This window comes from Armigeres subalbatus, chromosome 2 (assembly GCF_024139115.2).
Source record: "Armigeres subalbatus isolate Guangzhou_Male chromosome 2, GZ_Asu_2, whole genome shotgun sequence".
Classification (NCBI taxonomy): domain Eukaryota; kingdom Metazoa; phylum Arthropoda; class Insecta; order Diptera; family Culicidae; genus Armigeres; species Armigeres subalbatus.
Genome location: NC_085140.1, coordinates 173,854,300 through 173,878,235, shown reverse-complemented (window position 1 = coordinate 173,878,235; position 23,936 = coordinate 173,854,300). Strand labels below are relative to the sequence as shown.

The following is a 23,936-nucleotide window of genomic DNA, read 5'->3' as shown; positions in this document are numbered from 1 at the left end:
ACCATCCTTTCCCTTCCTCAGCATTCGCAAGGACGTGGCCAGGACAGATCTTGACTATTGGAGAGTGCATTGCTTCCATCTAAGAGATAGCGATTAGTCCCAAATCAATATCTGTGGTAACGGATGAAAGTGTTGCTACTCTCATACAATAGTCTTGGCTTGTACCACCTACGAATTTGTGCGAAATGCTCAATGCTAATGCTAATGCTAATGCTAATTTTAATATTTATTTTTTGATCCCTCTCTTTTATGTCCTTTTGGAGACCAGTAGACCATAATTGTTATTAAATATTTATAAGGGCCACATATATAAGCCAGAAGAGCAGACCACAGTTACGCCCTAATCACCTGCTTCAAGACGGTTCCTGTTTCGTGCTTGTAATTTCCAACACAAGAATGCCCTCTGGTACTTATCAAAACACCCTGACTGACGTTAAGCCAGGCAAAGTATTCACACATGTTGCAGATTTTTCGCATTAATATTCCGCACGTCCATCATAACCAGTGAAAAGTTGATCCATCGAACAAGGGAACGAAGCCTCAGCCGTTTCGTCTCGAGCGCGTCATTTCGTCTTGCCGAGCTTGAAATAGTTTCAAAATTTGTTGTTGTTGATCGTTCTGGTAGATATTAACAATGCAACTATATGTACACTTCCTAGAACGATGTGAGATATCAGCTGCATCAGGAAACCGATCAATTTCAGAGATGCGCAATTCGAGTCACAATGTTTCCCGGGAAAATCGATTCTGGGAAATATTTAGCATAAATTCAATCAATCGAGCAAAAACTGCCATCGGCGATATGGATGCTTGTTCGAACACACGTCCTATGGTAGATACCTATTCTTCAAGCATTTATCATATGCATCTTATGTGCATTCCCGGCAGTATGAAATGCGGTATTTCCATTCAAATGCAACGAAACTACTCAGTGTGACAGGATACCGAGCATTATTTCCATGAATATAAGTGTGTGAAGCAAACGTAATGCAGATATTATGTTTTCCATGTTGTAATTGATTCTCCAACTGTATCGTGTTAAAAATGTACATCGACAAATGGATTTTAAATCAATTGATTGAGAGTCATTTTATGAAACGATTGGCCTCATTAATTTGTTTACCTAACTATGATGTTAAGTGAGTGTTCTGTATCTCTTGTTGTAAATGTTCGTGATGGCAAATCATGTTAAAAATAGGCAATTAATCATTATTTCAATATTAATTTATGCCCTGGATAAGTGTATGCTGTGGTAATCTTTTGTGCCTCCTCCGACGGCTACGGAACAGTGTACCTAGATGAATTCCTTTTTAAAATTGAAAAATAATCTGAATGGTATGTGTTGTGATCGGTAAACAATGAGACAGAACGCTGTCTTTTTGAAGCAACACACCACGCGTCCGCATTTATATTTTTAGAGTAAGGTGCGTGGTACATTAGATGGTTAATGTCATGAAGGCGTTTCGAATCATAAAACAGTTTCATTTCGGGCATTTGTAATTCGTTGTGCCTTTCTGTCTGTTAACAACTGTTGTCTGTACTACATTTTATTCACTTACTTCGCTTGATACCCTATAAAGATATGAATGTTACTGAATCATGAAAATGCTAAGAACCAATCCAGATAACCATGAATCCACTTATTGCCTTCAGCGTCTTCTTCTTCATTGGCATTACATCCCCCACTGGGACATTGCTGTCTCTCAGTTCAATAAGCACTTCCACAGTTATTAACTGCGAGGTTTCTTAGCCAAGTTAGCATTTCTGCATTCGTATATCATGAAGCTACCGCGATGATACTTTTATGCCCAGGGAAGTCGAGACAATTTCCAAACCGAAAATTGCCTAAACCGGCACCGGGAATTGAACCCAGCCACCCTCAGCATGGTCTTGCTTTGTAGCCGCACATCTTACCGCACGGCGTATATTTTGATTGATTGAATTTTGTAAAACGTAGTTGATTCATAAGCCTATTTTCCTCGTAATTAGTGCCATCTAACCGCGTAAATACCAAAATACGCCTAAATACTGTTTGAAAAACCACACGTGTGAGAATAACGCGTAAAAATCGACAGCAAGTGTTTTGAAATTTGCATTATATGAGTTTTAAAGTAATAATTTCATGGATTTGTGACAGCAACCATCAAGGCAGTGATCTTTTCTCATCGCATATCTCACATCTATAAATGAACGTATCATAAATCTGTTTCAAAAGCTACAAACGTCAAATGCCTATTGACTTTTGGAACAGATCTACGTTAGTAATAAAGTAGTATCCTCTTGAAGGAGAAATGTTTGAAGTTGTTGAAGAATTTATTTTCCTTCAAATGCTTGTGACATGTGACAATGACGTTTCCCGTGAAGTGAAAAGACATATTGCTACTGAAAATAGGGTCATATACGGCTTACGAAACGTGGACGATAATAGAGGTGAACCGGAACTGGATACTATAATCGGTGGCAAACTAGAAAATGATGTGTGACGCAGACGCATGATCACGAGCTGTACTGCCGTAATCTGGAAAAATGACGTAACCGCCATTTTACAACATGCATGTTTTCCATTTTTCTGTTAAAGAGCTCGATGAGTAGTACTCGTTAACACCATTTTTGGAAAATGGCGTATACGTCACATTTTCAGATTACGGCAGTGTACTACCGTTCTACGCATGCTTGTACCATATTCAAAAACGACAAATGAGAAAATGGCATTTGAAATTGAACACTAATTTTCATTCCTGGCGTATAACCATAATGCAATATAAGATTATTACATCACAGAACCATTCAGAAGACCTAATTTCATTGAAATCATTCTTATTTTTAACTCACAAATAGAATTTGCGACAACGATCATGAAAATAGTTTGGCGGGACAGTTATGCCGAGAAATAGAGCACTTGTTTTTTTGGTTTCTACGCATATCAGCCCCGTTCAATGCATGATTTCTCGCTTAACTTTTCAAAAGGACCTAAGTAACATTTTTTTCATGAATTAATTTGAATACTGCAATCAATCCAGCTTTTTACGCTAGCCATAAATTAACAAGGGGTAAATCGAATTTGACATCTGCTGTGAACTAATTTCAAAATAATATCTTGGTAGCCATGAACTACTTACTGATCTGTCAATTTAACGTAAACATCAAAATATGTTCGATAATTCGAGTGCATTAATTCATGTGTTTATTCATATTTAGCTTTTTTCAGTTACAAAACCGATTTAATTCTTTTAAGGATTTTGACTGAACTTCTAAAACACAACGGCTGTCTCTTGAAACTCTTCTGAGAATCCTATGAATTTGGGAAGAATGGATATTAGTCTCGGATATATTCGATCGGCTCACGGCTCACAACTTCACATGATTCCACATTCAACGATATAGGGGAACTGTTCCGATTTCCATCTCACTGAACATATATTCATCTCATCGCAAAACAAAGAAATACAACACCAATCTCGTCGCTTCTTTTTGCTAACACGAGTGCTCACTAGTGAAAAAAATCACAAAAATAAGAAACAAACCAAATACCTTTTCATTGCTTTGTTTTTAATGGGATGGGAATAGGAGCTATGAGATGAAGTGCCGAACCGTTCCCCTAAATAAACACTCCTTTACAGGCTACCGGAAGATTGTTATCGGAAAACTCCCTCTGATATATAAGCATGAGAAGGTTTCAGGTTGATCAACGGTGTTGAATTATTGAATTTTTGTGACTTCTGGATAGCATGTGATAGCAGATAACATAGGGGACATCAAAGTGCCAGATCGTTACACAATGGTTACACCAAATACAATACAATGAGAGCAAGGAACTTCTCCAATTCGATGTGGAAGTGACCCCTGAAAGTTATGCCCGAGTGATTATTATCCGCATGTCATATCTTCCTTCCTCTTGGTTATTCTTGTCTAGCTCTTTTTACCGTGAATTAACAATTATAACTTTACTCATAGATATTGTATTGATATCAAATTAATTAAAAAAAAAATAATTAAAATATAAAATAAATTATTATAGGGGGAGTTGTGGTGGGTGGCAAGAAATTAAGAGTTCAATTATAATTTATATTTAAATTATCTTGTGACCACAGATTGATTATGGATTATATATTAAAATCACTGTTGGAATCTGCTTCAGGACGAAGTACGTGAAAAAACATTTTTACTAGATTTCTGCAGGCTTTAGGTATCAGGCTTCGGGTATCAGATAAGAATCGTCCAGGACACATAGCTTTGCACAAACAATACGGTGCCTGGAAGAAAAACCGTGAAAAAAAACCAATTGTGTACCTCAGAAGCGTACTTAGCATACATATTTGCCAAGCTAAGCTTATGATCTTTGCACCTAGAAGAAGCAAACATAAAAATATGTTATTAAGAAAACAATTGTTTTAAAAATCAAACTATGTTTCAAAGCCACGTTATATCTTCAATCAAAACAATGACAGTTTTCACTGAAAATTTTTATTTGTCACAGATTGCTAAGATTAATTTATGAAAAATTATGGTGGACACAGCATATGTCAAAAGGGGTGATTCAACGCTTTATGACGCTATTCAAATGACGACTTTATGACTTTATAACGCTATTCAAATTAATTCATGAAAAAAATGTTACTTAGGACCTTTTGAAAAGTTAAGCGAGATTTAGTGAATGACTACTGCGATTTACATATGTCTCCACATGCTTTATCTATGGAAGTGAACCTGCCACGTGGTTGAAGTGATTATGTCGCTTAGGATGAGTATTGTACAAATTGCCCCCATTAAACCAATGCAACAGGCTTAGATTGCAAGATCTAAAACAGAAAATGCTTTTTCAATGTGTGTTGCTCCACAAAATAACAAAATCCGCCACAATGATGAATTTAATCACGGCGAGACAATTATGCGTAGAAATTAAGAAACGGAACAAACAAACTTGATGTTGTTTTCAATGATTTTCCGAACAAAGTTCGAAATCTGTTAGAGTTTTCTAAAAGTATACATCAAAATAGACTGCTCTATGGTTAAAAGTCAAAATCCACAAAAACTAAATTAGGACAACTATGCGTAGAAGGGCGGTGTATCAAGCGTACAATAAAAAAATATTGAGAATTATATTAAATAAGGCAGACTTAAGTGGGCTGGCTACTTAATGTAAATATCTGCTGAAAGAATAACGAAAACAATATTCAACAGAGAACCTTATATAGGTAGGCAAATTCGTGGGAGGCCTTGTTAGGGAAATTGGAGTAATATGCACCCCCGGAGCAACATGACCCTTAGATGTTTTTGAGCACATTTTCGGCAGTTTTTCGACAGTATTTACTACAACCTATGTAGGGTATCTGTTCCCATGTCCATCTCAGCACCTATCTCAATCTCATTTGGCACCCATCAAATTTCAATTAGGCATACAACTCTAAAATCTTACTGAACGATTCGAAAAACTAATGCAGCACATTCTCACGGGTTCAATTTAGATGTTTTCCAACTAATATATGCGTTAGTTATCTTTGCATATCGCAATTTTCAATGAAAAAGTGAATCATGTTCCATCTAGGATTGAAAACTTACCTTCAAAAAAGTTATCCGTCTCACTAGTTCATACATGCTAGTAGAGAACCACTTTCAAACACTCAACTTTTTCACGTTATTGCGAACTAATTGCAACACTTTCCTCTACGAATCACGGCGCACGACAAAATTCAGGAAATAGATTAACAATTTCACTAGTTTCTAATGAAAAAATAACTTTCAAATGCTAGAAAAACTATGAGAATATTTTTTTTAATTAAAAAATAACACTTGTACGTATGTACATCTCTTCTTGGCAGCACAGAGGTGCCAGTTTAAGGTTCAAATGTCATACATCAAATCGACTTCTTTTTCTTGCTGTTCGCTTCTTTTTTTGCGGAGAGCCTACTCATTCGCTCAGATCTGATTTTGTACAAAGTACACAAACATTTCAAAAGGTATCAAACTCTATATATTTCCACAAAATATTAACGTCCTTTTCAATACCTGTACAGCGCACAGATTATAGTGATATACATAAACAACCTCAAACATGCATCTGAGATTGATTTGTTGTGCATCCTTCTCCTAATTACACAATTTCCTACATGCATTTTACATGAATGTAAAATTATGATGCAGTTGACTACCTTCTCAAATGTTCGTCCAGATTCAATGGATTGTTTACATGACCATATGATCGGTCTTCTCTCTGTGTACATGAAAAGTGATGCCGTTTTAGCATTACATTATTATTCTAGCATTACATTACATTATCAACACTTGAATTATGAAAAAATAAATAACCTGCGTTGCTTATGAATGCTTGCGTTTTTACAGTTCTAGCTCACATCCAGGGCCGGATTTATGGGGGGCCGGGGGGCCGTGGCCCCGGGCCCCCACAAATCTTATGTACCAAAACCAACCTTTTTTGTACATTTTGGGGCCCCCACAAGCTGTCGGCCCCGGGGCCCCCTTCCGGCTGAATCCGGTCCTGCTCACAACTAATATTTAGTGTCAATATATAGCATGAAAAGCATCATTTTCATAGATTATTGCTTGATGTTTACGTACATATTCGAGAAAACAACATATAGAACAAATCAACACGCAACACTGAACGATGATTTTCGAATATCTGCAAAGTATAAGAGAGCGTGAGAGTAAATCGACGGTTTCCTCCTGGAAAATATTTTTCAACTTTGCAATATTTTCTGCAAAAGGCAGTTTTTTCAAATAATATTACGAAATTCATCCAAATGAAGCATCCCACGGATGTATTGAAGTCACCACTATATGTTGATGTAGTTTTAAACCAAGAGTGCTTCCCCGATTCAGCTGGGGAATGCATTTTCTCCTCAGTGGGCGGATTTTTTCCTGGGGGTGGTACAAGCACGAGGCTGTTTTCTTGTCAATGACTGGATTACGGTAATTTGGGCCTTAAAGACTTTTGTACTGTTTCAAAATATTGTTTCTTAGCATATCACGCTGTATCTAACACTGATATCATGGAAAATTTAGTTTGCAATATTTTTCTAAATGCTTTAAATACATAATCATCATCTATTTCACACAATTTCGCTAAAAATATAAGCGATGCATTGTGCAGTAAATTATGCGCAAAGCATATTTTTTTTATTTTGGCGTCACAGCCTTCACGCTTGCTTAGCATCGAAATGCGCATGCGCAAGTTGGCAATGTGTGCGAGTTTGTTGGAGATAGGCAAATCAGCAAATTACTGCAAGCGCTTTTTTGTTGTCGGTATTGCCTTTGCAATAAAGTAAACAAATCAATTGAGAATGTCATTATCTATATAAGAAAATCGTTTATATATGAGTTATACAAAAGATCTACGTGAGTCTGTACAAGACCCACAGTAGTGTTGAGCAAATTTGCGGCAATCAAAAATAAGACCGATATCGGTACACTCATCGCCATCCACGTGAGATGAAAATTCTATGGTGAGATGGATATTATGTTCATTTCGCTGACTGTTTTAAATGTTCGTTAGAATAATTAGGTAAGGAAAAAGCACCACTTTTGATATGCAATCAAATCATCGTTTGTGAGTAAGCACGGTTTTGATATTTGTTTGAACATCATATTCGATTTCATTACGTTATTGCCATTTATTATATACCGCCGGAAATAAGTATAAAGACAAGCATGATTTTCATACATTTTCATCATGATTGAGGATCGATATCTCGATTCGTAGCGATTCGATTTGGCTGAAATTTTACTAGGCACCTGTTTTTAACTTGAACTTTCGATCTTTGAGTAAATTTTATACATCTCTGTTGATTTTAACCTCAAAATCTGGAAATTATAAAGACACCACTTTTTTATATGGAGCTCCATACAACGGAACTGTCTTTATAATTATTTCCAACAGAAACGCGTATAACCAGAATATATGTGTAAATGTAACTATCATTGAATAAAAATTCAAGTCATTTTAGGCTTGTTGGCAAAAAATCAGCCCAATCGAATCGCTAAGAATCGAGATATTGACTTTCCAATATCGCCATTTTGTATAGAAACCGAGCTTGTCTTTATATATATTTCCACCAGTGTATGTCCGTTTGCTTATTGAGATGGATATAGGGACATACACCCTAGTTCGGATCTCGAACTACCAATCCACCAATAAACATTCTTGAAATTATATCTGAAGCACCGCTTAAAATGCCAAAAGGTCGTTTTGCCCCGGGTAGCATTTCACCCCAGTTTACCGTAGACGTGAAAAAAATGGTGTTAATCGTTCAGAGAACAACTGAAAACAAGCTGTTTGAGCTTATATTTATCATAATTACCCGTCCGCGCTATTCGACAAGCTAACCATAACCTCTTACTCCCAAAAATGTAACAAAGTTCAGCTTTCCTAAATAAAAGTTGCCATGTAAATGCTAGCATACTTGTACAATTATTTGAATGTAGATGTGTTGGAATTTGCCCAAATTTAATCACACGTTGATGCACCAATACACAAAAGTACCATGCGTCTCCATATGATTGTGAGCCTATGATTATTTTAATTATACCTACATATCCTGCCACATGGAAAGCCAATGCATTGTTCTGAAATGTTCTCATGTATCGTTGATGCTTCCTAAGTTTTGATATCATGAATTGAAAGATAAAAAAAGAAAAAAAACTGTTGATTAAATGAGGGGTAGACGAATTGGCCATCCTCTCAGTCCCCTGACAAGCTCGGCTAGAAGTTTCATCGAATTCTCCAAAAACTTTTTAGAAGCATGCATCTACTTGTTTTATATATTCAGCTTGAGAGGGATTTTTTAAATAAAATGACTCATGAAAATTCTATGCCTTAAGTTTTGATTTTTGATCAACTAACTTTACAGCCTTTTGCTGTTACTAGCTTCAAAGCAGATAAATTTGTATTTCATCTATTATTAATACACCCACCATTACCGTTCGAAAAACGAACGCTAAAATCGTATTGATCATCTATAATATCACACTTTTCTTCTTTTCCCATTTCTGTTAGGCATTGCCGATGCATCTCATTCCGTCCTATGGCAGAGAGGAACGTTGAAGGAGAGAAACAATGCCGTGATGTAAATCATCGTCAGTTTCCGCGGCACGTTTTATCGGCTCTCTTAGCAAGATTGAGTTGAACCCTTTCAGTAACCACTGTGCAATCTGCTATACAAGTAGTTACCCCGATTCTCCGAGAACATATTTTTCACATTAGATGCATAGACATCAGTTCATAAGGTATGACGCAGTTGTAGCGCTTGCATGTGCCTATAACTTTATCAGGACAATGCTGTAAATATATGATCTGAGGCATAAGAGACAAAGCTCAACTTTTCAAAAGGACCTAAGAACCCATTTTTTTCATGAAGTAATTTGAGTACTGCAATCAAAAGCTTTCGTGTTTTTCTGTTGATTGCGCTATTCAAATTAATTCATGATAAAAATGTTACTTAGGTCCTTTTGAAAAGTTAAGCGAGAAATGTCATTGTCATTAGCTCCATGACATGCAAATGTCAATTATTTACAACCCTGGCGCCCAAATACACGAATGCATCTGCTATTCGATGAATTTCTCAATCCAAAAATTGATTGATGCGGAACATGATCCGATTAGAGGCCTTCGTTACCCCGTGGAAAGAAGTGGTGTTACAAAGCAAACCCTTACTGAGAGTGGCTGGATATGATTTACGACACGTTATAGAAATTTTTTGACTTTCCTGGGCATAAAATATCATCATGTAACACGATCCAAGATCGGTGAATTAATTGTAACCAGTTTTGCAAGATAAAGTAACTTGTTTTCAGATCGCATCGTGCTTTCGTGCTGTGCGGTTCTTTCTCTCGTTGCGGAAGGAAGTTTTTAATACTACCCGAAGCTATTTTAATTTCAACGGTGCTTCTTAGCGCTACTTGTACCCACTGATCCCGTTACGATCTTTGCAAGGACCCGTGCCTTCGTTTTACGTTGGACCCGTTTGTGGAAGTAAAATTCCGACAAGCGGTGGTAATCCTGCAGGGACACCGTTCTGGGAAAAAACCTCTTAGAAGGTCACGTCTCCACGCTCAGCAATGAGTATTAACAAAAACAAGAGGAAGGGGGAGTCTCTGAATTCTCCACTTCCTTCAAAGAAACAAGGTTTCAAGACCGTCCTGCCCAAGCGCGGGAAAAACAGAAGGAAGCTGGAGACTTCAGATATTCCTTCTAAATCTAATGTTGACATTGTTTCTTCTCCTATCGAACTGAGCAATCAGTTCGATTTGATTAATGATGAAATTGAGCAAATCGAATCTACCTTTAGCCCAGGTGATTCGATTCATGCGAAGAAACAAAGGATTCCGCCAATTGTGGTATCTGTTGCCGAGTTTTCTGGCTTTCGGAATGAAATCTTGAGTAACCTTCAGGGGATCAAAGTTTCATTTCAGATTGCTAGGAAGGGTGACTGCCGCGTTTTGCCGGGATCCTTTGACGATCGCAAACGTCTTCTTCAGTATTTAACTGAGAAGCGCCATAAATTCTTCACATACGACGACAAAACTTAGCGATTGTTCAAAGTCGTCTTGAAGGTCTCCCAGTGATGACAAATCACTGGATGAGATTAAATTGAAATTTCTCAATTACTTGGATTTTCACCAGTCCAAGTAATTAAGATGAAAAAGAAATCCCATTCTGGTACTTCCCAGAGGGCATTTCTCAAGAATTTTATTTAGTTCATTTTAACAAAAGTGAACTAAATAATATGAAAAGTTTGAAAAGGCCTGTATTATGTCTCATGTCCGTGTTACATGGGAACATTTCCGCAGGCCTGGGGAAATTTCCAAACCCTACCCAGTGCCGTAAGTGCCAAAAGTGGGGTCATGGAACCAAACATTGTCACATGGATGCTAAATGCATGATTTGTGGTGGAACCTCTCACGCCAAGGACGCATGACCTGTGAGAGAAGATTCCAATAAATTTAAGTGCGCAAACTGTGGGGGCAATCATAAATCCAATTTCTGGGAATGCCCTTCACGCAAAAGTTTTGAATTCCCGTGCAAAATTGATGACGGAAATTCCAATCGGATCCCAGATTCGCCGGGTAGAAATTTTTCCAACGCTCAAATTTTCGAAACCGGTTATCGGTCGAGCAATTCATACCCACCACAATTCACAAACAAATTTTGCCGCTCGTCAACGGGTAGCAAGCACTTCAGTAAATTCCAATTTTTCCAATGTACCTACGTATGCAAACATCGCTGCTGGTAGACAAAATTTCTCTTCTCAAAATGAGGTTTATACCCATGTCCCAACGGAAAATAACGGTCATGTTGCCGATTCAGGTAGCATGACTGCTTCCGACTTTGATTTTTTAACTGAACAATTGCATCACATGATTGATGCAATGTTCAAAGCAAATACCATTACTGAAGCTGTTCAGGTTGGTATAAAGTACACACAAAAAATTGTTATCGGACTCCGTTTCAATGGATCCAAATAATTGTGTGAAAGTTCTAAATTGAAATGCCCGCTCTTTAAAGGGTAAGGAAGATGAATTATTCAACTTCCTTTCAGTTCATAATGTGCATATTGCCATTATAACTGAAACGTATTTGAAACCAGGACTCTCCATTAAAAGAGATCCAAACTATTTTATCTACAGAAATGATCGTCTTGACAGCGCCTGTGGTGGGGTCGCCATTGTCATTAATAGACGTATCAAACATAAATTATTTTCTTCGTTTGAAACCAAAGTTTTTGAAACCTTGGGAGTTTCTGTTGAAACAAATTTTGGACAATTTTTCTTCATTGCAGCCTATTTGCCTTTTCAATGCAATGGGCAGCAAAAGAATTTGTTGAAAGCTGATCTTCAAATTCTGACTCGCAACAAATCAAAATTCTTCGTAATTGGTGACTTCAATGCCAAACACCGTTCGTGGAATAATGCTCAAAGCAATTCCAATGGTAAAATTTTATTTGAAGATTGTTCTGCGGGATATTATACTATTCAATATCCCAATGGACCAACTTGTTTTTCTTCCAGTCGAAATCCTTCTACAATTGATTTAGTTTTAACGGATTCAAGTCAGCTGTGTGGCCAATTGGTAACTCATGCTGACTTTGACTCTGATCACCTTCCTGTGACATTTGAAATCTCACAAGAAGCCATTTATAATCCAATCAGCTCTACTTTTAATTATCATAGAGCTGATTGGGATTTATATAAAACGTATATCTATAGGAATTTTGATGTTGATATTCCTCTCGATACCAAAAGTGATATTGATAATGCTCTCGTATCTTTGACAAATTTAATTGTCGAAGCCAGAGGCATTGCAATTCCGAAATGTGAAGTTAAATTCAACTCCATTATTATTGACGACGATCTTCAGCTACTGATCCGTCTTAAAAATGTGAGAAGAAGGCAATACCAAAGAACTCGCGATCCCGCGTTGAAAGTTATTTGGCGAGATTTGCAAAATGAAATTAAAAACGTTTCGCTATTCTGAGAAATACCAACTTTGAGAATAATGTCTCGAAGTTGGATCCCAGTTCGAAACCCTTTTGGAAATTAACAAAATATCTTAAAAACCTCAAAAGCCAATTCCAGCGCTTAAAGAGGGAAATAAAATTTTATTAACAAATGGCGAAAAGGCTCAAAAACTTGCTCAGCAGTTCGAGAGTGCCCATAATTTTAGTCTAGGTCTCACTAGTCCAATTGAGGATCAGGTTACACGGAGCTTCGAAGACATTCTCAACCAAGAGAATGTTTTTGACCCTTCGTTGGGAACTAATTTGGTTGAAGTGAGATCTATTACTAGAAAATTTAAAAATATGAAAGCCCCGGGTGATGATGGTATTTTCTACATACTTATCAAAAAACTTCCTGAGAGCTCTTTATCCTTTTTGGTTAATTTATTTAACAAATGTTTTCAATTGGCATACTTCCCAGATAAATGGAAAAACGCCAAAGTTGTTCCAATTTTGAAGCCGGACAAAAATCCAGCTGAGGCTTTTAGTAATCGCCCAATCAGTTTGCTTTCTTACTGTTTGAAAAGATAATTTTTAATAGAATGATGGTACATATTAATGACAATTCTATTTTTGCTGATGAGCAATTTGGTTTTCGCCATGGGCATTCAACCACTCATCAGTTATTAAGAGTTACGAATTTAATTCAGCTCAAGAAATCTGAAGGATATTCGACTGGAGTTGCTCTTCTTGATATAGAGAAAGCATTTGACAGTGTTTGGCATGAAGGTTTGATTGTAAAATTGATGAATTTTAATTTTCCTCTGTACATCATTAAACTGATCCAAAATTATTTATCAGATCGCTCACTGCAGGTAAACTATCAGAATACTAAATCTGATAGATTACCTGTAAGGGCTGGTGTCCCCAAGGCAGCATACTGGGGCCCATTTTGTATAACATTTTTACTTCTGACTTACCTGATTTACCATCAGGGTGTCAAAAATCTTTGTTTGCAGATGACACAGGTCTCTCAGCCAAAGGGCGTAGCCTTCGTGTCATTTGTAGTAGATTGCAAAAAAGTTTGGATATTTTCTCCACTTACTTGCAAAAATGGAATTATGTGGAATGCTTCCAAAACTCAGCTTATAATTTTCCCACATAAGCCGAGAGCTTCTTATTTGAAACCTTCTAGCAGACATATTGTCACTATGAATGGGGTTCCAATTAATTGGTCTAGCGAAGCTAAATATTTAGGACTTCTGCTAGATCAAAAATTAACTTTAAAAAATCACATTGAAGGCCTTCAAGCCAAATGTAACAAATATATTAAGTGTCTATATCCACTTATAAACAGAAAATCAAAACTTTGTCTTAAGAACAAACTTTTGATTTACAAACAAATTTTTAGACCAGCCATGTTGTATGCTGTGCCAATATGGACTAGTTGCTGCAATACCAGAAAGAAGGCACTTCAGAGGATTCAAAATAAAATTTTGAAAATGATTCTGAAGTTGCCTCCGTGGTATAGTACCAATGAACTTCATAGAATTTCTAATATTGAGACATTGCAACAAATGTCCAACAAAATATTTTCAATTTTAGATAAAAATCGTTGCAATCTTCTATTGCAACGATTAACTCTTGTACCCTTAGTATAAAATAGGTTAAGATTAGTTTAAGTTGAAAACATTGTAATTCCTACATGGTTCAATTCAACCTGAGGAAAATCTAACTGCCAGAGGCAATTGAAATGTATTAATAATAACTAAAAATATAACATAGCAAATAAGGATGATAGTGTTAAGAAAACACGGAACACCTAGTCTAAGAGATGAATGCATGTATTAGATAATTAGCAAATAAAATTAGTTAAAAAAAAAAAAAAAAGTAACTTGTTTTAATACAATTTGAATCCAAACGTTTATCCTCAAACTTCATCAATTCAATAAGGACTTTGAAATACAAAATGTTTAGCTCAATATTTTCCCATGTAATGAACAGCAGGAAAATTGAATAACGCTCATAGAGTATTCGAGTAATAGACAAATTTCATAATAATCAAAAAGTTGGGATTTATATCGTAATCTGGAATGTTTTTATTGACAAGAGAAGCAGAATCGCAATACTGACAAATACGGATTGAATTTGAAAAATCTTTCAGTTTTTCAGAATTATGTTGAATTAGGAGTTGGTGAAAAATCCAATCCCTGAGCACGACAAGTTTAATTTGATCGACTGCCAAATGTCCCGCTCTTCCCGACAATTGTTCTTCTCTTGATAGACGAAACTCGCAGTAGCAACGTTGATCACGCTAAATGACGTTCATGTCACCAAATAACACAACTGGGCGTGTCTGATGGCCGTCTGACAAACGCGTTACTCTTGGCAAAATGTTGATGTGACAGATTGTGGTCATGATAGAAAGACGGATCAACGTTTAACGGGTGGCTCTTTTCCGAGGAAATGGTGCCGGGAAAAATCGTCTCAATGATGATGGAGTACCGGCGATGCCTGTACAAACGTGTTGGTCAGTTGGCTAAATAATGCACAATTTATACAAATAAATCATGCAACAAGCGTGAACGAAGTGTACATTATATTGTCTGAATAGTTTCTTATTTGGTCGGGGCTCTACCAAACCGCACCAAGCGGATTTTTGACTGCCTTGTGATAATTTGTTCGTGAAAACGGAAATCATTTCAATTCATACGTGCTTTTGTTGTAGGATATCCTCAGTTATGGGGCTAAGAGATAACAGATACGATTTGTGATCAATTAAATCTGTTAAACGAAAGCTTAGGCTGAAAATAGGGTGAATTTGATCATTTGGGAAACGCAAATTGTGAAATTCAATCTCAAGATTATGTACGGCGTTAAACGATAGGCATAAACCTTTTTCAGTCATAATAGCCGAATCACCAGATACGCAACTAATGTGATCAAGTGTCGGTCTTTCATTGTCTTAGTCGTCTGCTGTGAAGAACGGTCACACACATGAAAACAAGTTTTTCGCAATCTAACACAAGCGCAAAAAGGGTATACCCCGTTAGGCATAAGGACGTTAGGCATAAGTACATTAGGCATAACGGACGTTAGGCATAATGTACGTTAGGCATAATGGACGTTAGGCATAAAATAACTCAAAGAACAGCCCATGACATAAAGAAGGCAGAATCATGCCAAACGTTTGTTATGCCTAATATTCATTATGCCTAACGTCCATTACGCCTAACATCCATTATGCCTAACGTCTTTATGCCTAACGTACTTATGCCTAGCGTCCTTATGCCTAACGTCGCGGACCCGCACAAAAAACAGGACATGAGAAGCAGTCCCCGTCAACTAGTTGTGATAAAACGGTTTTTTTGTGAAACACAAGCTAAGGAAACGTCCACAAATTACGTAACGCTTAGAGGGGGGAGGGGGGTTGAGTGAAGTGTGACGACCCATACACAATTTTCAGAAGCTTTTTAAAAAGTGTGACATAGGGGGGATGGGGGGTTAAAAAGTCCAATATTTGCATTACTTAATTAATGGATCTTCCCTAAAATGTACCGGTACCTGTCGCATTCAGAGCTTTGTTTAGGCAAGCTTTTACATTGCACTATGGCCCAGGATACAGATTTGCGCGGCAAACATTGTCTTTTCTTGAGCCTCTTCCTATCATGTACTTCGTCTTCGACGAATTGATAATTGTACGACCCGTAGTCACAAGTTGATGCACAAATGTATCATGCGTCTCCATATGCTTGCGAGTCTTATTATGCATATCATTGGGGACCCAGTTTTTTTATCACACAGCTATGTAAAACAAGCTAAACTGTTCCGGTACCCGACGCATTCAAAGCTTTTTTAATGCGAGTATTTATATTGTACTATGTTCCTGGATACAGATTTCAGCGGAAAGATACATTTCACTCCAAAACTATACTGCCGTCATACGCAAATTTGTCCCATGTTTGCTGGGATTTCCTATGTACATGGGACAACTATGCGTATAACGGCAGTATATTATTCAGAAAAAAAAGTTGTTTTACAAAGCCCAACCTTTAAGAAGTGTGAAATTCCGTCAAAATTTACTTCCCCGGGGAGTTCTATGGTAAAGGTGCAAATCTTTTACCAAGGTACAAGGTTTTGAGTGTGGCCCACCGAACATCTATAATTTTTTGGAAGGATAACAAATAAGTTGCTCCTCAAGGTTGTAAAATTCGTTTGCTCTCCAGTTGGAGTATAACATTGAATAGTAAGAAATAGTAAAGTTTTGATAAATTTATTTTCCCGTTTTCCAGCTCACTTCAATGTGAAACGAACCACTGACAGAACAACCCGAGACTTATGTTTTAGTTGCGGCTCGAGAGTTGTTGTTAACCGAATGTGCCTTCCAGACTACAAGCTATATTACTTGATATAGAGAAGTTTGACATCAAAGGTCACATATCTTATTTTCACTAAAAATTATGCATATGACTTCTCATGTCAAGATTCTTTTTATCAAGTATAGCTATATCACCAGTCTGGTCTGAACGTGGTCTAAATTTAAGTGAATTCAACGTTTTCTGCAAAAATTATTGAAATAGTTCAAGAAGAGTCTTACACTGAAACGTTCGCTAAAGTTTCGGGTTTAGCCGCGACCATATATTTCGCACCTTTTTTGGAGAATTTTAATTAACATGAACTTTAGAGTCGTTTCCGATTATTTGATAAGCCAAGCGCTGGTTGGGTCTAGAATCTGTTAGCGTCGTTTGTTGTTCTTTTGTAATTCACTTCTATGGGACCGACACTAAATACGCAGGAGCTGAAAAAAGAATGATTTCGTCCTTCCTGTTAAAAAGGCCTTACTCTAAACTACCTTGCATGTATGCGTATATGAACATGAAGGCAAATTAAAGAAGATGAACCAAATCATTGATCCTAGAGTTTTCTCTACACATGAAAAAAGCTGAAAATTCAATGATCTAATTTATAAGCCCTCTTCAATCACAATATCCAATAATATAAATATACAAAAACCGACACAAAAAGCGCCGACTCGGTTCGGAATTCGAAAAACAAATTAATTGAATCATTGTACTCGACCGTACTTTACGTCTCTGGAGAGGCAATTTGGAACTGAAATGGATCTGACGGATACAAATCAAACATGCAGAACGGTACGTATATGGATAAAGATAAAATCAATGAGAGTAGCCAACTAAGATACAGCTTCCTCGTTTTTTGCTTCATCATATACTGTATCTAATTCTGACTAAAACTCCATACTTTCCGTACCATTGGAAACAAAAGGGATAAGCTCCAGTTCAACGTAGAACAACTTTCCCTGTCCTTACATACGAGCAACAAATCCTAGTCTATCGCTTGTCAGACATGGAAAGTATATTTATTATGACGTGTAAGTAAACGATGGAAGCATTTGGTATAGTGCGCTCCTCCAGCCAATGCATTCTGCAGTGCTCTTTTGCTGTCTTCGAACAAAAAAAACTCGTTGGTGATGTGTAAACGAAGTAAACTGTATGGGTCTCTTGCAACTATAGATTCACATGCTTCGACCAAGAGGGAAACGCTACGTACCTTGCTGTGATCGAACGGATGATGGGACTGCATGTTTCTATGTATGTTTTGATAGTACTTGCAATATTTATGACTCCATTTTAAAAGGTTTGTCGTCAGTTTGTGCTCCTTCCTGTAGTAACGATAAGGTTACGAATGGGAAGTGCCAACATGGATAAACCGAATTTCGTGCCCAAGTTCAGTGAATTCAAGGTAATGGCACTCACTGATGTAATGGAATTGTCGACAGAACATTTTTCATATGCTAATATTGGTTGTTGTGCTAGTTGACTCAAATAAAATGAAAGTTGAGAAGCAAAAAAATGATAGAAATTTATCGCAGCGAAAACACTTTGGTTATTGCTAGAGCATAGAAGAAGACAGTACCCGTTTTCGAGCAGCAAATTATGATAACTACTTTCAACGTACAATTTATTCATGCTATTGCAGCTTATTCCTATTTTTCAATAAACTAAACAACAGGTTCTTAGATATTATGCATATTTTAAATTAGATTTGATTATTGCCAAAACCTTTCCAGCTTACTTTCTTCTACTCGGGTTGCGACAAAATGGAGCACAATTTATATCCCGGCACATAAAATTCAGTTCAACGACAGAAAGGTGGGCATTTGTCAGTTTCACTCCAATCGCCGTATGCAATGAAAGCACTTGCAAGAATCTGCCCATTTGTTGGCTTTCTGGTGGTTTTGAGACATCCTTTGGTAGCAACCGTAAAGAAATGTTCCTGACTTCTGACACAGAGAAAAGAAATGCAACTCCACAATAAAAAGAAAACGAGTCTTTCAATCCGAAAGAATGAATTTCGGGGAGTTCTTTAGCTCGTAAAAAATATAGATTCCGATTGATTGACCAATTATTTTCGACTCATACTGATTTTTGCTTTTCTAAAGAGATTGATTGTCTGTTCATTATGATCCAAGTTGAATAGCAGCCCTGGCAAATGGATGACTACTGAATTGCATATGAATTGGATTGCCTCGTGGTTGTTCTGTGGCCACCAATTTCCGTAGATAAAGTGAATATGCTGGCACGATGAAATCACCCATAAGAAGAAATAAAAAGCACCTACAACTAATGTTGACACTTTAAATCGTCGACACATTAATTTTAAGCTCCACCGATCAAGGTTCACAATCTTTGTGGAGTCTAAAAAGCTAACAAAACTATCAAATGGCAAACGAAAACTTATTAATATCCCATTAATACCCCTAAATAATACTTTTAAACTGATATTTATGGGCTGCTAGTAGTCATTAAAAAGTCCATAATATGTGTATCATCCTTTGAGATGGTTCTTTGGTAAAACATTCATAACAGGACAATATGTCAAACCCTAACAGTCTGTGATATTGCAATACATTTTACATGATGTGTGAAAACTAAATTTGTATGCGACTGTCCATTAGTCAATTAGTTTCGATTTAAAATGCATGCTTCTCTGCGTTTAACGCGAGCTCTTAAAACAAGTCGTGCAGTCATTAAATAGCAACAAAGGTTAAACCATAAAATAAGAAGTGAAAGGTGCATCAAGCAACAATTCTATTACCATTCTCCATCGTTGCCATCACAGTAAAATGTGAATTGGCGTATATATTCCTCGTGGTACGACACCACCTACATACTTAAATACAACCAGAAAATCGAATTTCGACGATTGAAGGCGAAAGCTGATTGGACTTTAATGTCAGCCTGAGCTATTAAGAAGCATTACGGCCTCCAAACGAGAAGTCGTTCAACGTCTCAGATGGGCCTCCCAACCATGGGCCGCATACAGTACAACCATGTGTAGCAACGCAAGCCAGGACACAATCAGTGATAATTTTTATGGGCCATTTCATTGGATTTTGTGTAGGAACGGCAAATTGTTTTTCCGTCCGAAGTTACTTGGGGGTCGTACACTTGTAACGTTAGCAAGTTTTTTGGGTCTTTCACCAGCCCCTCCCCTTCATGTGGGTTTTTTTTCATACAAATGGTTTTTATTAATATGGTGCGTGAAAACACGACAGAACCCCTTACTCCCCATAAGTGCATACGTAATATGTGTACGGCCCCTTGGTCCTATTACGTTATTGGGAAATCAGTTGATTGTCAACCAGTGCAGTACAGCGGCTACGATTTAAGTGAATATAGAGTTCCGAGACACATATGATTCATTAATGAAAACAAAGGTAAGTAATTGAAACGAAACAAAATTCAAGGACGTTTAGAGTAGAGCGGGGCAATGCTTTAAAAGTTTTACTTAGTAACCAGTAGGTAGGTACCCCATTTTATTGTCTTCCAAACTTTTGACTACCTTTCTGATATATTCCATTAGCTTTTGTGAAAAAGAGAGTTTCATAGATAAAATCTAATGCTTATTCTTGCCCCTTATCCCCAAGATTACGCCAGCTAGACGACTCCCCTTTGAATTATGCGCCGAATAATGTAATTAGTTTGTAGTAGGGATCCTATATTAAGAGATATGCGAATACTTTTCCAGACGACTTAGCAACGCTGGTACTTTCGTAAACAAACACTGCCAGCACTTGCCGCGGCACAAAAAGTTGTAGTTGTACTCCTATGTGCGTTGCGCCAAACTTTCACAAGTCATTTTATAGTATGTCGTCATAGTCCCGTTGTGCAGTGCTAGTGCATTTATAATTATTGGTGAAAAATTAAGCTTTATTTAACTTTTTGAGTCAGTGTTTAATCATCGATTCGCACTATCACTACTTTGTCCATATGTCTTCTTCTTCTTCTTCGTTGACATTACATCCCCCACTGGGATATTGCCGCCTCGCAGCTTAGTGTTCATTAAGCACTTCCACAGTTATTAACTGCGAGGTTTCTAAGCCAAGGTTACCATTTCTGCATTCGTATATCATGAGGCTAACACGATGATACTTTTATGCCCAGGGAAGTCGAGACAATTTCCAATCCGAAAATTGTCTAGACCGGCACCGGGAATCGAACCCAGCCACCCTCAGCATGGTCTTGCTTTGTAGCCGCGCATCTTACCGCACGGCTAAGGAGGTCCATATGTACATAGTGCTTATATGCCACTTATATTGCTTGGTGAAATTGACTTCATCGGGTAGTATGCGTGGGTCTACTTCCAACACAGCCTCCCGTATCGGTACACCTGGAGATCACCACTGCAGACAGAATCACAAATCGACCACGTTCTGATTGATGGACGGCACTTCTCCGACATTATCGACGTCAGGACATATTGTGACGCTAACATCGATTCTGACTACTATCTTGTGATGGTTACACTGCGCCCAAAACTATCCGTCATCAACAATGTTCGGTACCGACGACCGCCGCGGTACGACCTAGAGCGACTGAAGCATTCTGATGTCGCCACTGCATACGCGCAGCATCTCGAGGCAGCGTTGCCGGAAGAGGGTGGGGCCCCTCTTGAGGACTGCTGGAATACAGTCAAAGCAGCCATTAACGACGCAGCGGAGAACAACGTCGGGTATATGGGTCGAAGTCGACGGAACGATTTGTTCGACAAAGAGTGCAGACATAATCTGAAGGAGAAGAATGCAGTGCTGGCGGTCGCGCTGCAGCAAGGAATCCGGCAGAACGTAGACGCTGTAGACTGAAACGAAGACAGCAGACCCACCTTTTTCAGGAGAAGAAACGCCGCCTGGAAGAAGCGGAGTGCGAGGAGATGGAACAGCTGTGCCGTTCTCAAGATACACGCAAGTTCTATCAGAAGCTCAACGCATCCCGCAAAGGCTTCGTGCCGCGAGCCGAAATGTGCCGGGATAAGGATGGGAGCATCTTGACGGACGAACGTGTGGTGATCGAAAGGTGGAAGCAGCACTACGAGGAACATCTGAATGGCGCTGAGAGTACAGGCAGTGAAAGTTAAGGCAGCGGAGGAGATGACTACGTCAGTTCAGCGGACGATGGAAGCCAACCAGCCCCCACATTGAGGGAAGTTAAAGATGCCATTCAACAGCTAAAGACCAATAAAGCAGCTGGTAAGGATGGTATCGGAGCTGAGCTCATCAAGATGGGCCCAGAAAAGCTGGCCACTTGCCTGCACAAACTGATAGTCAGAATCTGGGAAACCGAACAGCTACCGGAGGAGTGGAAGGAAGAGGTTATATGCCCCATCTACAAGAAAGGCGACAAACTGGAGTGTGAGAACTTTCGAGCGATCACCATCCTTAATGCCACCTACAAAGTGATATCCCAGATCATCTTCCGTCGTCTGTCACCATTAGTGAATGAGTTCGTGGGAAGTTATCAAGCCGGCTTCGTTGACGGCCGCTCGACAACGGACCAGATCTTTACTGTACGGCAAATCCTTCAAAAATGCCGTGAATACCAGGTCCCAACGCACCATCTGTTCGTTGATTTCAAGGCGGCATACGAAAGTATAGACCGCGTAGAGCTATGGAAAATTATGGACGAGAACAGCTTCCCTGGGAAGCTTACCAGACTGATCAAAGCAACGGTGGATGGTGTGCAAAACTGTGTGAAGATTTCGGGTGAACACTCCAGTTCGTTCGAATCGCGCCGGGGACTAAGACAAGGTGATGGACTTTCGTGCCTGTTATTCAACATTGCGCTAGAAGGTGTAATGCGGAGAGCCGGGAGTAACAGCCGGGGTACGATTTTCAACAGATCCAGTCAATTCATTTGCTTCGCGGATGACATGGACATTGTCGGCAGAACATTTGCAAAGGTGGCAGAACTGTATACCCGCCTGAAACGTGAAGCAACAAAAGTTGGACTGGTGGTGAATGCGTCAAAGACAAAGTACATGCTTGTGGGCGGAACCGAGCGCGACAGGGCCCGCCTGGTTACGATAGACGGGGATACCTTCGAGGTGGTCGAGGAATTTGTCTACCTCGGATCCTTGCTAACGGCTGACAACAACGTTAGTCGTGAAATACGAAGGCGCATCATCTGTGGAAGTCGGGCCTACTACGGGCTCCAGAAGAAACTGCGGTCGTAAAAGATTCGCCACCGCACCAAATGTGTCATGTACAAGACGCTTATAAGACCGGTTGTCCTCTACCGACATGAAACATGGACAATGCTCGAAGAGGACTTGCAAGCACTCGGAGTATTCGAGAGACGGGTGCTTAGGACCATCTTTGGCGGTGAGCAAGAAGACGGTGTGTGGCGGCGAAGAATGAACCATGAGCTCGCCCAACTCTACGGCGAACCCAGTATCCAGAAGGTAGCTAAAGCCGGAAGGGTACGATGGGCAGGGCATGTTGCAAGAATGCCGGACAGCAACCCTGCTGTCCGGCAGGTACGAGACGGCGTGGAGCGCAGCGAGCGAGATTGGCAGACCAGGTGCAAAACGACTTGGCGAGCGTGGGGCGAATCCGAGGATGGAGAGATGCGGCCTCGAACCGTGCATTGTAGCGTCAAATTGTTGATTCAGTGTTAACTGTTTAGACGTTAACTAAATAAATGAAATGAATGTGTGGGTCCCGCTTAGGTGCGATTCAAAGGTTTACCCTCGTTATCAACCAAATTTTCTTCAAGCCTCCATGTCTGTCGCCTGTGAAAAAAGCAGTTAGGCATGACGGAAAACTTTGCCCATTGAAACGCCTAATCAATTTAGATGAAACAAAAGTTTTCGTGTAATCGCCGCAAGCCAGAAAAACGTTTGATTAGATCGTGGCCGTGGGATATTTGGTGTGGTGCTATGAGAAGAATTGCGATTATTTCGCGATTCATGGCAATTTTTTAGATGAAGACAAATATTATTCCTAGTCGGCCATTAAATTGCCTGTAAATTACAAAACAAGTTTATGTTAAGGTTAATCGGGGAGGCATGTTTCTAATATTCCCTACATTAAGTCTACTTCAAATTTACAATTCACAATTTTGGAAATGCAAATATATTTTACCGTACATGGTATGTATCATTTGTAGGAGCAAAGTACCATGAACA

General features: G+C 38.7%; 1 protein-coding gene across 1 annotated transcript in view; it reads right to left on the bottom strand.

The window, feature by feature from the left end:
* Positions 1–23,936, bottom strand: part of LOC134211226 (uncharacterized) — a 419,224-nt gene that overhangs the window by 317,862 nt on the left and 77,426 nt on the right. The gene's annotated exons all lie outside the window — the stretch shown is intronic.